At 42.0% G+C, this 18,990-nt stretch overlaps 1 pseudogene; it reads left to right on the top strand.

Moving 5' to 3' along the window:
* The first annotated feature begins 10,034 nt into the window (after positions 1 to 10,034).
* The window catches only part of LOC101563308, a 10,216-nt pseudogene continuing 1,260 nt past the window's right edge, over positions 10,035 to 18,990 (top strand).

Genomic DNA, 18,990 nt, shown 5'->3' with positions numbered 1-18,990 from the left:
GTTCTATTTTCCCTCCATGGCAAATAACAATGTCCTAGACATTGGTGACCGTGTGTCAGCCCTGGTCTTTGATGGGAATGGCATGGCCTGGAGCTCTCCCAGCAGCCCAAGCTTGATGTGGAGCAGGAGACAGAACCATACATAGTTTTGTGGTTTTCCACCATTTGTGGCACCATGAAGCTCCACCTTGGACAAGCTATGCACATTATCTTATTTAATCTTTACGTGGTTCAAGAGTGCTAGTCATTGTGGTTTCCACTTACAGTGTAGAAACGGGTCTCACAGATAATCACAGTTTTCCAAAAGCCACATAGCTGCTCAGTGGCAGAACTGAAAGCAGGAACCCAGTTCTGGCTGATTTGATAACTTGTTCTCTTAAGCATAAACGTTTTGACTGCTCTTCCATTACTAAATAAGTGACAGTCCATATGTGCAAAGGTGCACTCATAGGAGCCAGGGCTTATTCAGAGCCAGAGGCCACCGAGTCCTTTCAAAATCATGTGACCAGGCAGTAGCTTATAGGGCAAGTCATCAGAACAGCACATATTGAGCGTTCTCTGATTGTCAGTACACATAGTGAATTTAACTATTTGCAACCCCCTCACAGGTAATTTGGGTTTGATGACTTTGAAAGGAGAGCTGAAAAAACTCTCACCTGGGTAGAATTTCAGTTATTTCATCTGTCTCCATGTAGGAGCTTTAAAAATATCAGTGGCCTTTCCTAAAAACAAAACAGATATATTTTTCAAGAAGACAGATAATCTTAATTTAGGAGGCTTAACATGCAAGCTTAGAAGAAGTCAGACCATCTGAGAGGCATGGGAGGGCATGGAGCGGTGCAAGCACGGGGACCCCAGGCACAGCGCTTGGAGCTCCAGAACCTGCAGCAGTGCCCACCCACCCTGAATGTAAAACCCAGCACAGGGTGTGAGTGACACTCTTGCTTCTATGTTTTCATAACAGACACCCCATTTTTATTTAATCAGGCAAGAGGTTGGGCCTGTTGTCAGGTTGATTTCCACAATGGTTTTTATGTTTTTATTTAGATCAGTCATGTGTTGAATTCAATTTTCAGGGTAGAAGAGAGAAGCCTCTTAGTATTTCCTGTACAGGTGGTATATTTGGGCAAGCAGGGGTTTGTTCAGACATGGAAAACCGACTTATAAAAGTTCATAACAGTTCAGTCATTGTGCAAGGGAAAAGGTGCTACAACAGTACTGAGCTTATTTTGGAGAACTATCTGTAAAGCGTATATGAATGTAAAGACATATATTTCTTTCGAAGTCACATGAGCAAACAAATTTAAATACGCAGTTTAATTTATTGATATTTGCCCATATCTCAGAACAAAGTAAGACAGGGACAGGCAGTTTCTCCTAGATCGGGGTCAGAATGCAGCCCTGAACAACATAGCCATCTCGCAGTGGTCCAGAGGTTCCATTCATAAGCACAGAGTCCCACAAACTGAGTTTGTAGCTTTATTTCTTAGATTAAAATGCATAAAACATAGATTAGTCTTTCTTCTACAGTCCTTCTTTATTGTAAGTATGATTTAGATTTGGATTCATGAGGGGATGGTCTTAAAAACTGCAAAAAGCTGCATTTCCAGGGAGGTTGGCCCATGTTCTTTCAGCACGATAGAAAAAATTGGGGTCATTTTGCTAACAAATTTTATTCTAAAGAAGCTAGGCAGGGAGGCCATTATCATAATGTTGTGGGCACTGATGAAAAGCCAAGAGGAGAGAAAATCAGCGATCCTTTGGATGTGGCTCTCTAATCACCATTCTCTGTGGTCAAGAATGAGGTGGCTTTAGTGTATGTGTGTGTATGTGTGTGTGTGTGTGTGTGCACGTGTATGCACATGCTCACGTGTGTGTATGTGTGCATGGAGGCACTCATTAACCCTTCAGGAAGGGGATGGAAGAGATCAGAGAGGATGGCAGGGAGATTGGCATATTTCATGCCACACCATGTGGGACTGAGTCTTATTAAGGTCAGCTCTGCCAGTGGGAGGTGGTGGCTTTGCTCTGCAGGTGAAAGGGCCTAAGTGGGGATTTTATGATGTTTGTTAATCAGGGAGGAGCTGGCATAAGTGGAATTAATGCCCTTATAAAAGGGGCACAAGAGACGCACACCCCCCCGTGAGGGCTTTTGCACAAGCCTGCTGTCTAGGAAGTGGCCCTCACCAGGCACGACCTCAGCCAGGAACTTCATGTTGTACTTTCTGTCCTATAGAACCATGGATAATACATTTCTGGGGTTTCTAAGACCCCTAGTTTGTTGCATTTGATTATCTCACCCAAAATGGACTAGAGCAGGTTGGTTCAAATTCAATGATTGTATCCTTCTGACAAGAAGGACGAAGACCATGAGATCTGGAGGCAGAGGCTGGAATAGTGCTGTTCAGAGCTGAAGAACAACAAGAATGTCCGGCAATGCCAGACAGTGATAGAGGCCAGGACAGATTCCCCCCTGGAAACGTTAGAGGGAGCATAGTCCTGCTGCACCATTATGCTCAACTTCTAGCCCGCAGAAGCATAAGAGTAAATTCCTTTTGCTTCAGGTTACTTGCGGTGTGGGTTTGGTGTGCCAGCTTCTGGAAACAGTGTGCAAGGCAGGCTCAGGATTGGGGCAGTGGTAAAGTGGGCAGGAGGCAGGATTGTAAATGGTGAGTGGAGTGGAGAGGAGCTGGGAGGCAGGGATGAGGGCCAAGAGGCTCTGGACAGGTGCCATGCGCTTTACCACACAGAACTCTGGTAGGGCTGGCTCAGTCTTGGCCAATGAGAACAGAGGAGGGCCCTTCAGCTGGCTGCAGGAGTAGATGGCATTTAAGTGCCCAAGTAGGGTCCCCTTTCTCAACTCCCAACCTCGGTTATTTTTTGTGACATTGTATTTTCTAAATGTGGCCACAACGGTAGCATCTATCTTACTTGTCCTTGGTAAACCTGCTCTTACTCCATCATGTGGTGATGTCTAATTCTCCACCTCTTGACTCAGGGCAGGCTATGATGTCCTTCTTCAAAGTCCAAGTTAGATAATTAAAAGTGACACTGCTTAGGTCATGTGTGATCCAGCTAGAGACCTGTTTTGGAGCCCAGAACCACCGCAAAGCTGTCCAGTTATCTGGGGTTGTCACATGTCAGGTATCTTAAAGTAGCCCATGTAGAGAGACCCTGAGGAGAATCCCAATTCTGCATGAACAGAGATGCTGGGTCTTTGCAGCTCCAACCCCAGCACACTCTGAATTAACACACCTATAATGCAGTTGGTGTGCTTCAGACATGCACAGACTGGGAGCAGCCATAAAGTACATGTATTAAAAGATGCTTGGTTTTATGGTGCCTCATTATGCAATGGAATAAATGGACTGCTTTAAAACTTTGCCACTGTGAATCTGCTGTGAAATCTTTGTGACTTCCAGCTGAAAACTCCCCTTTCTCCTGAGCCATTAGTCACACAGGGTTGCATTTCAGCCAGGATGGCATTTCTTGCCATCCAGAACTCAGAAGTGTGGGCGCCAGTCTCCCCTTTCTTGGGTTCTCTCAGAAGCTTTGATTTTCACATGCATTCCTTTTTTTAAAATTAATTTTATTGAGAAACAAATAGCAATAAGACACTTTCAAAACAGGTTAGTAGGACAGTTACAATAATTAATACATTGTATATTGTTGTCTTTTTTGTTTCTAAATTCTAATTTTTATTTTTTTATCTTTTATTTTTATTTTTTTTTAGTTTCAAAACTGATTAATAGGACAGTTTCAATAATTAATACATTATACTTTGTTATTTTCTTAGTGGTTATCCATAGTACAAGATGCAGACAGGAAATCCTGTCCAAACACTATTAGTACAAATCTTTCTTCTCACTGAATTAAGCAAAAGTAGCTATATATCTATCCTAACTATTCTGTATATACAGATACAAAATGGTTCTTCCTTTGTATCCCCTTTTTTTTTTGTTTAGCCCTGTCAGAGATGGGTATTCCATTGGCATCTAAATACTATAGGTGCGTGAATTCGGCAAAACAATCCAACACAGTCCAGCAGTCCACAATAGTAGTGGGTTATCCACAGAAGTTGTTGACTTGTGCCATTCACAGCTCAGCATATTAATATGGCTTTACTTTATATATCTTGTTTTTATACTTTTCTGCTGGATGGTTAAAACCAAGATAAAGCAAGACCTATATAACAAGAAATGTAACTTTTGTCTCTGATAAGGTCAGTCAAGTCCCCTCAGGATTTATCTTGTAACCCTGCACCGCAGTTTGCAGTTCCTTTGTCAGTGTCAGCCATATGGATGAGTCACAGCCATTGCTTGACCATTTTGTCCTCTGTGAAAGCCTGAGAGAATATTTTCTCTCCATGTGACTCTCCTTAGGCACACTCTACATCATCGATCACATTCCTCTGTGGCTCCATAATCTCCTTGATCAGACAATTTAGGACACAACTGAGTTACATGATGTTACAGTACAGGTTCTCCTATGTCCTGAGTCTTCACTGATCTTGAAAAGCTAGGGCCAAAATGTTGGCTGTCCTTGCAGCCCTTCTATTTCTCTAATTTTTGGTCTGCAAACTTAGGTTGTTAACCCTCCAGAAGAGAAGCCAATGAAATACAAAACATAATAAAAAGCCTGCTGACAAAGAAAAGTCCAGGTCCTGATGGATTCACAGCTGAATTATACAATAAATTTACAGAAAAATATCATCCCTATACTCATCAAACTCTTCAATGAAATGAAAAAAATGCAACAGTTTTCTCCAAATCATTCCTGGAGGCAAGTATTATACTGATACCAAAACCAGGGAAGATGCAGCTAAAAAAGAGAACTACAGACCAGTCTCCCTCATGAACATAGAAGCCAAAATCCTCAATAAAATCCTAGCAAATAGAATACAGCAAATCATCAAGAAGATCACACACCATGACCAGGCAGGATTCATCCCAGGGATGCAAGGATGGTTCAATATTCGAAAATCCCATGCATTTCTCATGCGGAATCCATTGTGTGCCACTCCTGCTTCCAAGCTTCCAGAACCATGCTCCCCTCAGCTTTCTTAGCAGTAGAAGGACAGAACTCACCCAGCTTCAGAGCAGTTTGTGTTCCAGTAGCAAAGATTTTAATATAGCAAGAACTCATTCCTGCAGTTAATCACCAACTGTTAAATGAGAAACCTGCTCATCTCGTCCACCAGGGGCTGTGTCCTGCTCATATCTGCATGCTAGGTTGGTTAAGTGCTTCAAAGGGGAAAGGCTTTCAGTGGATTGAAGGCTAGAAGGTGGCAAATGAATGCCTGAAGAGGAGCACTTTGAAAATACGGAGTGCAGTTTGAGGAATGGTGGCACATGGGCCGCTATCCCTTCACTCTGTGTGTGGAAGGCCTCCCTAGTGATTCCAGCACTCTGCCTGGAGATGGCAGAAGCTGCCTCAAAGTCTTTTTTTTTTTTTGTTTAGAAAACCTATTGCTTATGTTTGCACTTGAGAGAACTAAAAGGACCAAGATTTTTTTTTGCTACTTCAATTTATTAAAATATATTTTTAAAATAGAAGTTCAAATTTTGTCTATAATTGCTTTGTGCATTACTTTTTTTCTATAGGTTTAAGCAAAGTTCATTGAGCCTATATTCAGGTTCCTCTGCTTTTCATGTTCATAGATTTCAAGTAAAAGCGTGGTATTTCAATTCATGAACTTAATTCTTTCCCCAATTCTAGGGTGAATGGCTGTGTTCATTGGCATGCAGGGCACATGGCTCTGGTTGTGTTTGTCACTGAATTCAGAGTTTGCCAATAGAAGCAAAATCTTTCCAAATGCTTCTCTTCACAAATCCAATTGTTTATGAATAGAAATATTCATAAACTGAAGGATTACTGTGCATATTGTGATGCTTTATGGCCTTTGGAGTTGGCTGGAGTGTGGTGGAACTTGTACCTTAAGAGTTCATCTCAGGGCTGGCCAGGTAGCTCAATAGACTAAAGCATCTGCTTAAGCACATGCAGGGACCAGGGTTCAATCCCTGGTGTGCTGTGCCAGCTCTGTCCCCTGGGTGCACTGAGATGGCAATTGAGACCGGACATGGTGGCACACATGTCTAATCCCAGCATTTGCGAGGCTGAAAACAGGAAGATCACTGTGAGTCTGATCTGTGTAGGGAGATCCTGTAGACCTTGTACTAAATACATAAAAAAGAATTCATCTCAGAGGGTGAATGGATAACAAAGCCAAGTGAGGGGTTCTGGAGTAGATATGGTAAATAATGCTGGCTCTGCCTATAACCATCACTTACTAGGATGACAGGGCCAGTGGTGAAAGGAAATTGCACCTGCTCACATACATGTGCCACTTGCTAGAATCTGCTCTTGGCTGTGCAGAGCCAACTTAGGAGAAGCCTGGAGATATATCTGAGGGATTCCTGTGATTGCTGGTCTTCATCTGCAGCTACACTGGAGCACCTTGTTTTCTTTTTTGTATTTTAGGGAAAGGTCTACAGGGTGTTCATGGTCTCACTACTAGATTGGACTTGTAGTGATCCACCTGTTTACAGCCTCCGAAGAGCTGGGATTACATGCATGCATCATCATGCCTAATCTAAATTGCTGTCTTAGCATGCCCTGGGGATGGGGCCAGCATGGCAGGCCTGGGGATCGAACCCCTGGTCCCTGCACCTGCTTGCAGGTGATTTAACCTGCTAAGCTATTTGGCCAGCCTTTGGAGCACCTTGTTGAAAGCAGGGGAAACACTTCTCATTAAACATCCTACTAGTCTTTACTTTTGACTTTTCCTGTTATTGGAATGGAGTTTTTTCTTTTTATACTTTCTGTGTTTCAATAACCATAATACTGAGGTTGGATTCTGTGGAAAGGCAGAAGTTACAAGGTGAGAGAAAATGTCCTTTACTGTGCACAGACTAGGAACTGGGAGGGCTCAGATACCTCGTATAACTTGTTCAAGCCTATCTCCCCTGCCACATGCCCATGGGAAAGCCACTGTTGTGAGCCACATGCCACATACTCAGAGCAGTTGAGTCTATGCCTCACAATGTGAGGGGACTCAAATTCACTTGTGTTGGCCTGACTGAAAGATCTTGCTTTGTCTACTGAATAAATGTATTGTCCTCTATCCAGAGGGTCTGGAGGCAGATGTGTTTTGAAATTCAGTAAGGTATGGAATGGGTTTGTGATCCATCTTCTGAAGGTTACTTAATACTCTCCATGGGCCTGAAGCAGCACCCTGTAATCGAACTCATTAATATTTTACAAATGAAATGTAGCAACATTTGAACAAAATGGGGTAAACTTAAAAATGCATAAATATCTTTTTTTTTGGTTGCAAATGGTTTTCCACTTATTATAGATACATATGTTTTCTAATTTCAGAGCTTTTGGACTTCTTAATTTTGGATAAGGAATTGTGGGCCTGTACCAAACTAGCTTTAGGTACCCAGTGCATATATTTGTTCTCTTTCTCAGGAAACTGTATAATGGAGCAAGCTAGAGCTAAAAACAAATTTTAAATAATCCTGATGCTGTTTGTTACTAACCAACAAATAGATAGGACTTGCTTTAAGGACCAATTGGAAGCAGGATCATAGCAGTCCTTCAGAAACAACTAGGTACAAAGAAGCAGGAAGACAAGGGATAGCACTGTGGTCTTCATGAACAGTCTCATCTAGGGCCAACTGAGCTGTAACTCTAAACTGCAGCCCACAGAGTAGCCATTTGGACTGCCTGTGAAATGGAGACTCTGCTTCTTTTTTTAGCCTTCACTTTTACAGATTGCTCCTCTGAGGATTGGTGGAAGCATCACAGAGCCACTAGTAGTTGTCATGAGTAATTAGATTGACCCTGAGCGGTAAAGGGTAGTTCAGATGAAAAGTCATTTTTAAGTGAAGGGCCAGCTTTCCATTCTGGAATGTCTGAAGTTTATTTAGACTATGAGTTTTCAGCCTTTGTTCTGTTATTCTGAGGTTTTCTCTTGTACAGGATGAGCTGACTGTTTCTACCCCATCTATATGACTCTAGAAGATTCATCAGTTTTTTTTTTTGTGCCATTTGACTTGTCTCTCTGCCACCTTGTAGTTATAACAAGTTGGATCAGGTTAGACAAATCTCTTGTGTTTTAATTACAAAGTAAAAGAAATCAGTAAGTCAGATGGCTAAGGATTGCTTTGTGAGTCACAGCCTTAGGTCCATAGCTTAGGATTCCTTTTACCCTGTTGTTGTGCTGCAAAGGAAGAGAACCCAAGAAAATGATTCACATGGTAGAGAGGTAAGGGAGAGGGTTGGGAGCTGGAATGGTACCCCAAGCAGTCTAGAGGCCAGGGAGAAGGTTGATGCTCCTGGAGCTTCCTGTCCTCTTCCTTGAAAATCTTCAGTGGGGAAACTGCTCTGCTTTGTCTGTGAGATGCTGCTTTAGGCCCATGCTGTCCCCAGCTCCCTCGACACCATTGGACTTGCCTCTGCAGAAGTACAGCAGCAGAACTGGGCTCAGCAATTTTATCACTTACAAGACTAATGCTGCCCAAAGTATGGTGTGTTTGCTACTGGAGAATATATTTGTTTTATTACCTGGATACTTGTCTTCATGTGTATTAGACTGATCTCTAATTCTTATGTTTTATATTATTAAATGTATATTATCTTTTAGTCAGAGTAGATAAGGCTGTGTTGTGTAACAAATATTCTGCAGTGCACTAAAAGGATTAACTAACCAGGTCTGGGCTGGTTAAGAAAGCTGTCACTTTTGTCCAGCTCCTGGGAGATGACCTCTGAACCCTTGGAATATCCTGCTGTTAAGAATGTCTCTGCAAGATTTAGCTATTATGAGTGTGCTGCTATAAACATGGGCATGCATGGAGCATTGTGGTATGATGGTTTTAACAACTCTTTGAGGAAGATACTGAAAAGGGAAACAGCTGGGCCAAATGGAACCTCTAGTTCTAATTCTTTTGAGGACCCTCCATTCTTTCCATAGTGGTTGTACCAATTTACACTCTCACCAACAATGGAGAAGGGTTCCTTTACCCATAGCCTTTCCACCTAAGGTGTTGGGCATATCAGAAAGTTTATACTATCACTGTGGTCTCTGGTGGAAGGTCTTGGGCCACCAAAAGCCACCTGATCTTAACAGATAATGCAAGTGTGGTCAGCCACATGGGTGGTGAGCCATGTGTGAAATTGCATCAGAAGACCCCTGGACACCCAGACTTGGATGAGTTTCCTGATTGACAATATTCACTCCATGTTGTCACACACTGCTTGGGGGACTTAAGTATGGTTATAAACCACATCATGATGCTTCAACCAGTGACGAGCCTCATAATCAATGGCTATTCCTAGATTTTTGTCACTTAGTGATGTCAAAGCCCATTTAGTTTAAGTACATTCTGTGTTCACAGAGCAATAGAACTGACAGGTGAGGTACTTCTCAGAGCATATCCTTGTCTTTAAGTGGTACGTGACTGTAAGTCCACATGGCTCAGCCCTGGTCTCTACTCCAGTGTCTTGAAACCTCCAGTAACTGTGACCTAAATAAACCTTTCCTTCCCTCAATTGGAGTGTCAGGTACTTGTCCCAGCAACAAGAGAAGAGTGACTAAGACAGGGCCCAGACGCAGTTATCACATCTCAATGTCATGACCCAAAGAATACAGAGCTGGATTCCCTCCTGGCCAGCCCTCCTCTGAGCAGTTAGGAAACTGATGCAGGCAGCTCAGAGTCTGCTGTTTGTGTTCACACGGTGGCAGAAGGAGAGCAGGGAAGGATGTGGGGCATGTTGTGGGGACCAGGCTTGAAATCTTTATGCATTGGTTCTGCGCATTGGCCTTAATTCACGGTGCCAAACTAAGGCAAGGGAGTCTGGGAAGAGTGCTCATCAATAAGATGAAATAAAACTGGTGAGCATCTGACTAGTCTATCATACACATCAAATCCTTGATTTCATGGATATTAATGTTTAAGGCAAAGTCAAATTTACATACATGTAATAAAGTACGCTGGTTTAAGGAAATTTATTGAAAAACAAAAAGTAAGCATGAAGATGAGCAATGTATTATATGAGAAAATTTCTGAAAATGACAGGGCAAAAAGTGAAGCTTGGCTACAGGGCTATTTCAACTGCCACACGAGTCTGTGGCGATGGCACCAGCTCGTCCATACTGCAGTCTTCTACAAGGTGTTGGGTCTGCCAGCTTATGATTTTAAGATTGAAGGCTGCTTTTTTTTTCTTTTTTTAAAAATAAGTCAATCTGCTTCTTACAGTCTAGGATGGGAAAAATTAGCATCCAGAAATAAATATCTAATTTTAAAAGATACGCTATGCCAAGAACTTTAATAAACATTTAATTTTCATTTAAAGTTCCCTTCATGGGAGTGAGTACAATCAAACTTTTCTAGATCTAAGCAGACTTCTCTTTTTAAGAAAGATTCATCTTGTCCTGCTATAGAATATTTACTTTCAAATATTTTGCTTGACCTCTTGTGTATGATTTAAATGGCTAGGTGAACATATCCTTGCAAAAAATATAGTAGGAAGTTTGAAAGTCCAGGAATAACTTTCACTGGCTGACAGATCTGAGTGCAATGAATTTGTCAAAATCCTCTTTGTAGGTAAACTTCAGCTGATCCTATGAAACTAAGAGCCACAACTCTATTGGTGGAGAGCTTTGTTAGAAGATTAGCATTTTTCACTGCCAACTGTTATTATCCTGCCTGGCAATAGTTTTTAATAAAATAGCAAACTGATTTAAATATGTATAAGTTTCTAGGGGGCTTTTAAGAGTGTACAAAATTCTAGTGTTTTTGGAATCTGAGGAGTTCAAGGGGTCCCTTGTTTTCATCCCTTTGTCAGGGTTGTCCACAACTACTTGTGAGTCACAGGAGCTGAATGCCCAGATGTGAGAGCTCTATCCCCACTAGCATGTCTCTGTTAATGTTTAGGTAGATGTTCTGTCTTTGGAAATCAGTGAGTTGTTATTACTCAGCGTAATAGAGTCTTACATTTGATTTGTGCTTTGGTGTATTATGTTAAAACAAAATAGCAGTCCTTACAGTGGTCAAACAAGGGCTGGCCAAATATCTCAGTGGATTAAATCACCTGCAAGCAGGCACAGGAGCCTGGGGTTTGATCCCAGCATGGCCCACCCCCAGGGCATGCTGAGATGGCAATTGAGACTGGGTGTAGTGGTGTGTTCCTGTAATGCTAGCTCTTGGGAGACTGTAAACAGGCAGATCACTATGAGTTCAATCTAGTAGTGAGACCCTGAAGAGGCTGTAGACCCTTTCCTAAAGAAAAAAAAGTTCAGATTAATTTCCTGTACTATTGAACAGCTTTTAGTGAATATGGAGAAACTGAACTATTTTGAGAGGAATTTTTAGTTCATGCTATATCACCTTAACTTCAGAAATCTCAGAAAAAAAGAGACTCCAAAACTTTCCATCAACTACGGATAGTATGTGATGGTAACTTAGAAATAAGCTAGACTAATTAAAGAGAAATAAATAATTAAATAAAATTGGAGGAGTTGGCTCATGGGAATCTAGAAATAGGATTGCTGAATTAAGTAGAAGTAAATTAAGCTAGTTAAATAAAATTAAATGGGAAGCATCAGCCTTTGGGTATAATTCCTTGACTTGTCATTAAGGCATTGATATTAATATAGTATAATAAAGAACTTTTATTACAACATAAAAAGTGGAATTAAGAGGGGCAAAATCTGTCAATACTTGTACATCACTGCCTGGGCTAGGATTCTTCTCAAGGGGACAGTGAAATCACAGAGAGCTGTCCTCATAAATATCTCTTACACAAAACATTTCTCAGTACTACCTAAGTTACACAAATGTTCTACACAAAACTTCTAGTTTCTGTTTTCCAAAGTCACTGGAAATAGCAAGACTCCTTCTAACTAAATTCAGCAGAAATAGAGATCACTGTGAGCTCTATGCCAAAGGGTTATGCTGGGTACCCTGAAGTTTGCAGCCGATCTCAGGATGGGGCGACCCCCTGCTGTCACCTCTGGTCAAGGGTATTGTTCACTATAAAGATGCCTGAAAATATACTTCCAATCATTGGCCCTTGATACCTTAAAAACACTTCCAATGCTATTTTCTTAAAGAAATCAGATTCTGAGTAGTGCTCAGTCAAATCTCATGTGAGCGTACCTGACTGGAAAATCTGGGTTCTGTGGTTTCACCTTAACTTCCAGGGAATCTGGGAGAAGCCATACCTGAGGGACAAAGTCCCCCAAAATAGAGAAGTCTATACTAAGCAAAGAGCCAGACCAGAGCATTAACCTTCTAGTTCTGGGAATACCATCTTTCCCATTGTAAATCTATAGGTTGACCAAGCTGTCTCACTCATTGGTTTTATTTTTAGGGTATCTACCTTCCTCTGGAAGTTGTGGAGAAACCCACTTTCTAGACCTCTGGGGCAATGAAAAGCTCATCCTCCTGATGCCCTGAGTGAGGCTCTTTGATTCTAGCCTGCCAGCTTGGTGACACTTGCTTGTTTATTCTCTATTGCTCTAAGTGCTCCTTAGATCACGTGTACATCTGTCCCTAGGCTAATTGGCCTGGAATCAAAGACAGAACTAGAGGAAAAGCTTTGTCAACAGATGCTTGTGTGATTAACACGAATCTCTGCTTTAAATATGCTAAGGTTGGGAGCTGGGCACCCCCTTCACTGAATCAATAAGGTAGGGCAAAATGAAGCCTGAAATAACTGCTTTGGGGTGGGCCTTGGGAGGGTGATTTCTAGAGGACGTTAAGCCCAAATGTGAGTAACTTCTGGAGCTGAGGTCAAATTTGGTTGGTGTAAATAGCTGATACGACCAATGTCATTATTATTACATGGCCACTACTCTATATTTTTATTTTTATTTTATTTTTATTTTTTTTGTGGAACCGGGGATTGAACTCAGGCCCTTGCACTGGCCAGGCAAACACTTATTCTACTGAGCCATCTCCCCAGTCCCTTACTCTATATTTTTATTGAAGTATATACTACCCCAGAGGCTGGGAAAGTCAAGCACTTGAGGACCGCCGTAAGAAGGGACTGTCAGAGGGCGTGCCAGAAGGTGCTTGCATGGTGCTGTGCAGCTCCTGAGGATAGTGCACATTCAGACATCTGGACGCTTCTGTCTCTTTTTTTGGCTGGCCAAATCTCTCTCCTGCTCCGTCTGAACTGTGCCAAGTGGGCGAGTGGGTGCATAGTACGGAGGCCAGGATGTATGTGGGTGGGCATAGTCTGCCCCAGCTTAGGCAGCGTCTGTAGTGAATTTAAAAACAATACAATCAAGGAAAAGTTGGTTTGCTTTTCATTGTCACCATATGTGGACAGTTCTAAAATTGTCAGCGATAAAATACTTGTCCCTAAATATACTTTTCTAGTCCGTATTCTGTATCTTTTAAAGAATACAAAAATAGTAGTAAAAAAACCCCAGCATTAGAAACAATACAAAATTTCACTAAACAAAGTAATAGGAATTCAACAATGGTTGCTGTGCTGCATGATGTTATCTTCAAATTAGTCTAGGTCACTAGACATAAATGTGCAAAATTGGTTTAAGTAAAGCAAAACAAAACAACAACAACATTTACAAGGAATTAAAAAAAGAAAAAAGAAAAAGAAAAAAATTTAAGCATTAATTGCTGCTTTCAAAAGACCAGCAGAAATCAGCAGTATAATTATCCAAATGATCTTGCATATCTCTAGTCCATATTCTAAAGAATTATCAGCATTTCTGTTGCAACAGTAGCATATAGGTCAGATTTGTGTCAGCACAACTTGATTTTTTATTCTTTCATGAAGACTGTATTCTGTGTGGAAGTTGATTTGGAGAACTCCCTGTACATGGTGTGGTGGAACCCCAGTGTGCACGGTGGACTCAGGCACACTTGATTTAGCCTGAGCCTCTTCATGTTCTCCTTTGTCACAGTGTCCCCAACTCTTCATAGACTGCCATAGACTGCACATCTTTGTGTAAATCACTGATTTGGAATAAACAGTGAAATGCAAAGGCGAAACCTCAGAACATGACTTATTTTAGTCCTCCCTTCCTATGTGAACACTTAGAGCTTTTATTTGTGTCTAAAATTTTAAAGAGTAACTGCAAATTTTAATATTTTGCCTGGAGATTGCAAATATTGGTTCATAAATGAAATACTTTATATTAAATTTTAAATATCTTTATAATAGAAATTTCTTTTTATGTGGTTAATTGCTTTACAACTAAAGAACAAATACATAAAAATAGTAATTATTACTCATAGAGCAGGAGTAAAACTGAAAGTAATTTTGTCCTGTGGAGAAAGAGGTGCTAAACAGCAGTCTACCCCAAGTGTCAAATGTACAAGGCCTACGTGAGGAGCTTTTCAAGGTTCCTGAGGGTTTGGGTAATGACACTGATGTCCTGTTTTCATGAGGCCATATGGATTGCGATGTGCTCAACTGGCCTTTGGCATTCCTTCCAGCATTTGTGTCCATAGGACACCTAAAAACAAACAAGCAAACATACAAACACACACCAACAAATCATAGCTTCTCTGTGATGGCAGAGCTAGACATGGAATTGGTAATAGTAGCACTAACAAATTATTGCACAGAACTTACTCATTTGTGTCCTGATCTATCGCATCCCTTCTAGGTTCCCACTTAAGGAATCAAAACTGTAGAAAGGGCCAACTCTGCTAAGAACTATGTCACACTGCTGTTCCGATAACTCCTCAGAGCAGGCCTAGCAGGTAGACACTGGTGGCTCCCATTCATCAGGTGGGGAATGCAGAAGTTAGACAGACCAGGCCATTGGTTTGCAGTTGCACACCAGCTTTAAGGAAGTGGGGTGGAAGTTGGCGTTCTGGTTGGCTGCAGGCCCATCTCTGAGAGACATCTGTCACCACAGATCAGTGCTACAATCACTTGCAGTTTGCCAAGCTGGTCTTGTGGTGATTCTTTTCCTCTGTCCTGTTCTGCTGGCATCGCACTTCAGGCAAGAGTCACAGGGTAGGGGAAGGAGCATTGCCAGTCACTGCCCCTGGGAGCACTTCCCTCACTCAGACCCTGAGCCAGGCTGTCTCTGTTGTCCATCTTTGAGTCCTCCCTATATCGGCTTCGCAGAGGAGGAAACTCAGGCTCCTGGACAAACATCTCCTCTGACCTTAGACCCAGACAGTCTGAGCTTGAGTAGCTCCTTGGAACTACACATAGCCTCTCAGTGCGTTTCCATTCCTAGTCTCTTTGGAAAAAGGTAACCTGCCTTTGCTTTTAAATTTCAGGTTTGGGACTTTGATACCATTACTCCAAGGGACAGACAGCTGCCACAGTCTCAACCCAGCTGCACTGTGGGACATCCCAGTGCTCAGCAGAGTCAACACCCAGGCTCAACTGGGAGTGGAAAGGAAGTGAGTGGTGGAGTGGAAGGAGAGGGCAGGACAGCTGGGTCTCGCTTCCCTGGTCTGATGAGAGCTCCACTGAGGTTCTGCTGGCTGCCATTGGAATAACTTGTTTCTCATATACTATTCTTTCATTTAATTTGGTAGATAGGTCACAGACTCATGGTTCAAATATCAAGATGGGTAAAAATGTGTTCAAGAAGACTCTGCCTCCAACCCAGGTCCCCATCTCGTTGTCTGTACTCCTATCCTCCTGCTATGGTTGGCCACAGTCAGTTGCTTGGGTGTATTTCCAGATTGTCTGCATAAGATATAAGATATAAGATATAAAATATAAGCAGATACCCCTCACATTGATGCCTAACTCTGACCAAATATAGTAGCACTTTCTACAGATCTTTCTGTACTTTTAATGTAATACATTTTTCCATGGTAGAGTGGAGAAAGAAGAGACAAAGAACACTTGACAGCTGTCCAGGGAATTTGCACAATTACTCAGTGAATTTTTAGAGTGGTGAATCTGGGGAATGTCTGCTAGCTCAGACTGGGAAGAATGCATTGGATTTCATTTTTTTTATTTTTACTTTTTGTGTTCCTCTTTCCTTGCTCTTCCTGTTTCTCTCTCTCCTCTGCCCCACCCTCTTTCTTTTGTCCCTCCCTTCCTCCCTCTCTCCTTCTTTCTTTCCCACTTGCTGCCTCTGTAGGTGAATTCTCTTGGCATTTTCTAGGATCCTGATCTGCCCAGACACTGCTGACTTCGATCTTTGTTGCTGAGACACGAGGCTCCCGCTGAGTGCTTTCCTCAAGTTTGGTTTTACTGCACTGCAATCCTTACACCAAACCCAGATGGGTCTCTGCTGGCAGGTCATCTTCAATCAGAATACTTTTCCATCAGTGTCAATGGGGGATGCAATGCAAAGTGTGTCTCTTGGAGTGAGCCTGCCTGTCAAGTGTAATTGTGTTTGGGTGAATACTTTGCAAATAATCAAGACATTTCTGCTTTATACCCTGAAAATGCAAACCTTAAGGATGTAGAGGTTTGGAGGAATAGTTGGATTGCTCTTGTCAGAAACCACAAGAGGGCTCTTCTGCCAGGGCCACCAGTAACCGACACTGCCAATTCTTACTCAGTATTTTAATACACATGCATTAAATAAACCAGTTGCTTTGAGGAACTTAATGGAATTGGGAGTATGATCAATGCAGCAAAATGAGGAAAGGGATAGGAAATCCCCATCATCTCTGTAGTGGGGGATGATTTCCTTCTCTCTGCTCTCTAGATGAGTTCAGTCTGATACCTGATGTTCCAGATAGCTGACCCTGTAGGGACTGTTGGAGGCAAATCTGTATTTAGTACTCTGAGCTCCTTAGAAATCCTTTGCAGTTATCTGAAAAAAATTCCTTGGAGAAGAAAACTTCCAGAGTGGGCCTTTCCCTCTTCCTCCCATGGCTGGGTCCTCTTGTATGCCTCAACAGCGCACCTAGCCCAACAGGCCCTGTGACAAGGCTGTATCCCTGAAGCAGCGCTTGCATTCATGGTGGTTTCTGGCCTTTTCCCCATGGAAACTTTGACCCATATGTCTTATACAATTTGTACAGGTTTTGGTATAACTGGAGCAAGTGCTAGGAGTTTGTATATGGTTTAAAAAGTTTCCCACGTGATTTTTCCCCTTCCTTTTTTTCCCCTTTCCCCCTCATCTTCATTGTTTAATCCTTATGCTCATTTTTTTTTCTATTTTACTATATCCATTATAATAATAAAACCTTTCAGGATGGCTGAGATGATTGTACTTATAATTTCTAGCAGTTGTTTTGGAAAACAGCCATTAACATTTAGAATTTTCACTTTGATTAACTCTGTATGCTGATATCTGCAAACTAAGCGACTACGTTGAAGATGGCAATATGTAATACAAAAACCATAGTTGAATACCTCTCATCTCGGCCTTCTAGAGGTGTACCAATTTCTAATATCTTATCAATTATTATTATACTCTCTTTAAAATGAATTTTTTAGCTCACCGTACGCTCTGGTAGGTGAGGAGCTTTGTTTGTGCTGTCTTCGCTAGCACAGCCAGGCCTATACGCAAACAACCACGTCAAAGGGACCTGTGGTTGGCATTGATCTTGGCACCACCTATTCCTGTGTGGGTGTCTTCCAGCATGGAAAAGTGGAGATAATTGCCAATGATCAGGGAACTCGAACCACTCCAAGCTATATCGTTTTCACTGACACTGAAGGACTGATTGGAGGTGCTGTAAAAAACCAAGCAGCTATGAACCCCACCAACACTGTTTTTGATGCTAAGCATCTGATTGGACATAGATTTGATGATGCTGTTGTCCAGTCTGAAATGAAGCACTGGCCCTTCATGGTGGTGAATGATGCAGGCAGGCCCAAGGTTCAAGTAGAATACAAAGGAGAGACAAAGAGCTTCTACCCAGAGGAGGTGTCTTCCATGGTGCTGACAAAAATGAAGGAAGAAGCTTATCTAGGGAAGACTATTACCAATGCTGTGGTCACTGTGCCAGCTTACTTTAATGACTCTCAGCATCAGACAACCAAAGATGCTGGAACTATTGCTAGTCTTAATGTACTTAGAATTATCAAAGAACCAACAGCTGCTGCTATTGCTTATGGCTTAGACAAAAAGGTTGGGGCTGAAAGAAATGTGCTGATTTTTGACTTAGGAGGTGGCACTTTTGATGTGTCCATCCTCACTATTGAAGATGGAATCTTTGAAGTGAAATCTACAGCTGAAGGCACCCACTGAGGTGGAGAAGATTTTGAGAACTAAATGGTCATTTTATTGCTGAATTCAAGTGCAAGCACAAGAAGGACTTCAGTGAGAACAAAAGAGCTGTCCACTGTCTTCATACTGCATGTGAGTGAGCTAAGAGAACCTTCTCTTCCAGCAGCTAAGCCAATATTGAGATTGATTTCCTTTATGAAGGAATCGACTTCTACACCTGCATTACTTGTGCTCATTTTGAAGAGCTGAATGCTGACCTGTTCTATGGCACTCTGGACCCTGTGGAGAAGGCTCTTTGAGATGCTAAACTGGATGAGTCTCAGATCCGTGGTATTGTCCTGGTGGGTGGTTCTACCTGTATCTCCAAAATACAGAAGCTTCTGCAGGACTTCTTCAATGGAAAATAATTGAATAAGAGCATCAACCCTGATGAGGCTGTTGATATGGAGACAAGTTTGGAAATGTCCAAGATTTGTTGCCGTTGGATAGCCCTCCTGTTTCTCTTGGTATTGAAACTGCTGGTGGTAAGGAGGGCCACAAGGAAAGCCAACATTTTGGCCCTAGCCTTCTAAGGTCAATTAAGACTCAGGACATATGAGAACTTGTACTGTAATGCCACGTAACTTGGTAGTGTCCCAAATTTTCTGATCAAGGAGATTATGGGGCCAAAGAGGAAAGTGATCAATGATGTACAGTGTGCCTAAGGAGATTCAAATGGAGAGAAAACATTCTCTCAGTCTTTCACAGCGAGCACATTGACCAAGCAATTGCCGTGACTCATCCACATGGCTGACACTGACAAAGGTTCTACAATCTGAGGTACAGGATCTCAGGATAAATCCTGAG

Source organism: Octodon degus, unplaced genomic scaffold, assembly GCF_000260255.1.
Source record: "Octodon degus isolate 3935 unplaced genomic scaffold, OctDeg1.0 scaffold00111, whole genome shotgun sequence".
NCBI classification, from domain to species: Eukaryota; Metazoa; Chordata; class Mammalia; order Rodentia; family Octodontidae; genus Octodon; species Octodon degus.
Note: the sequence above shows the minus strand (reverse complement) of the source record. Positions and strands in the feature narration are given on the sequence as shown.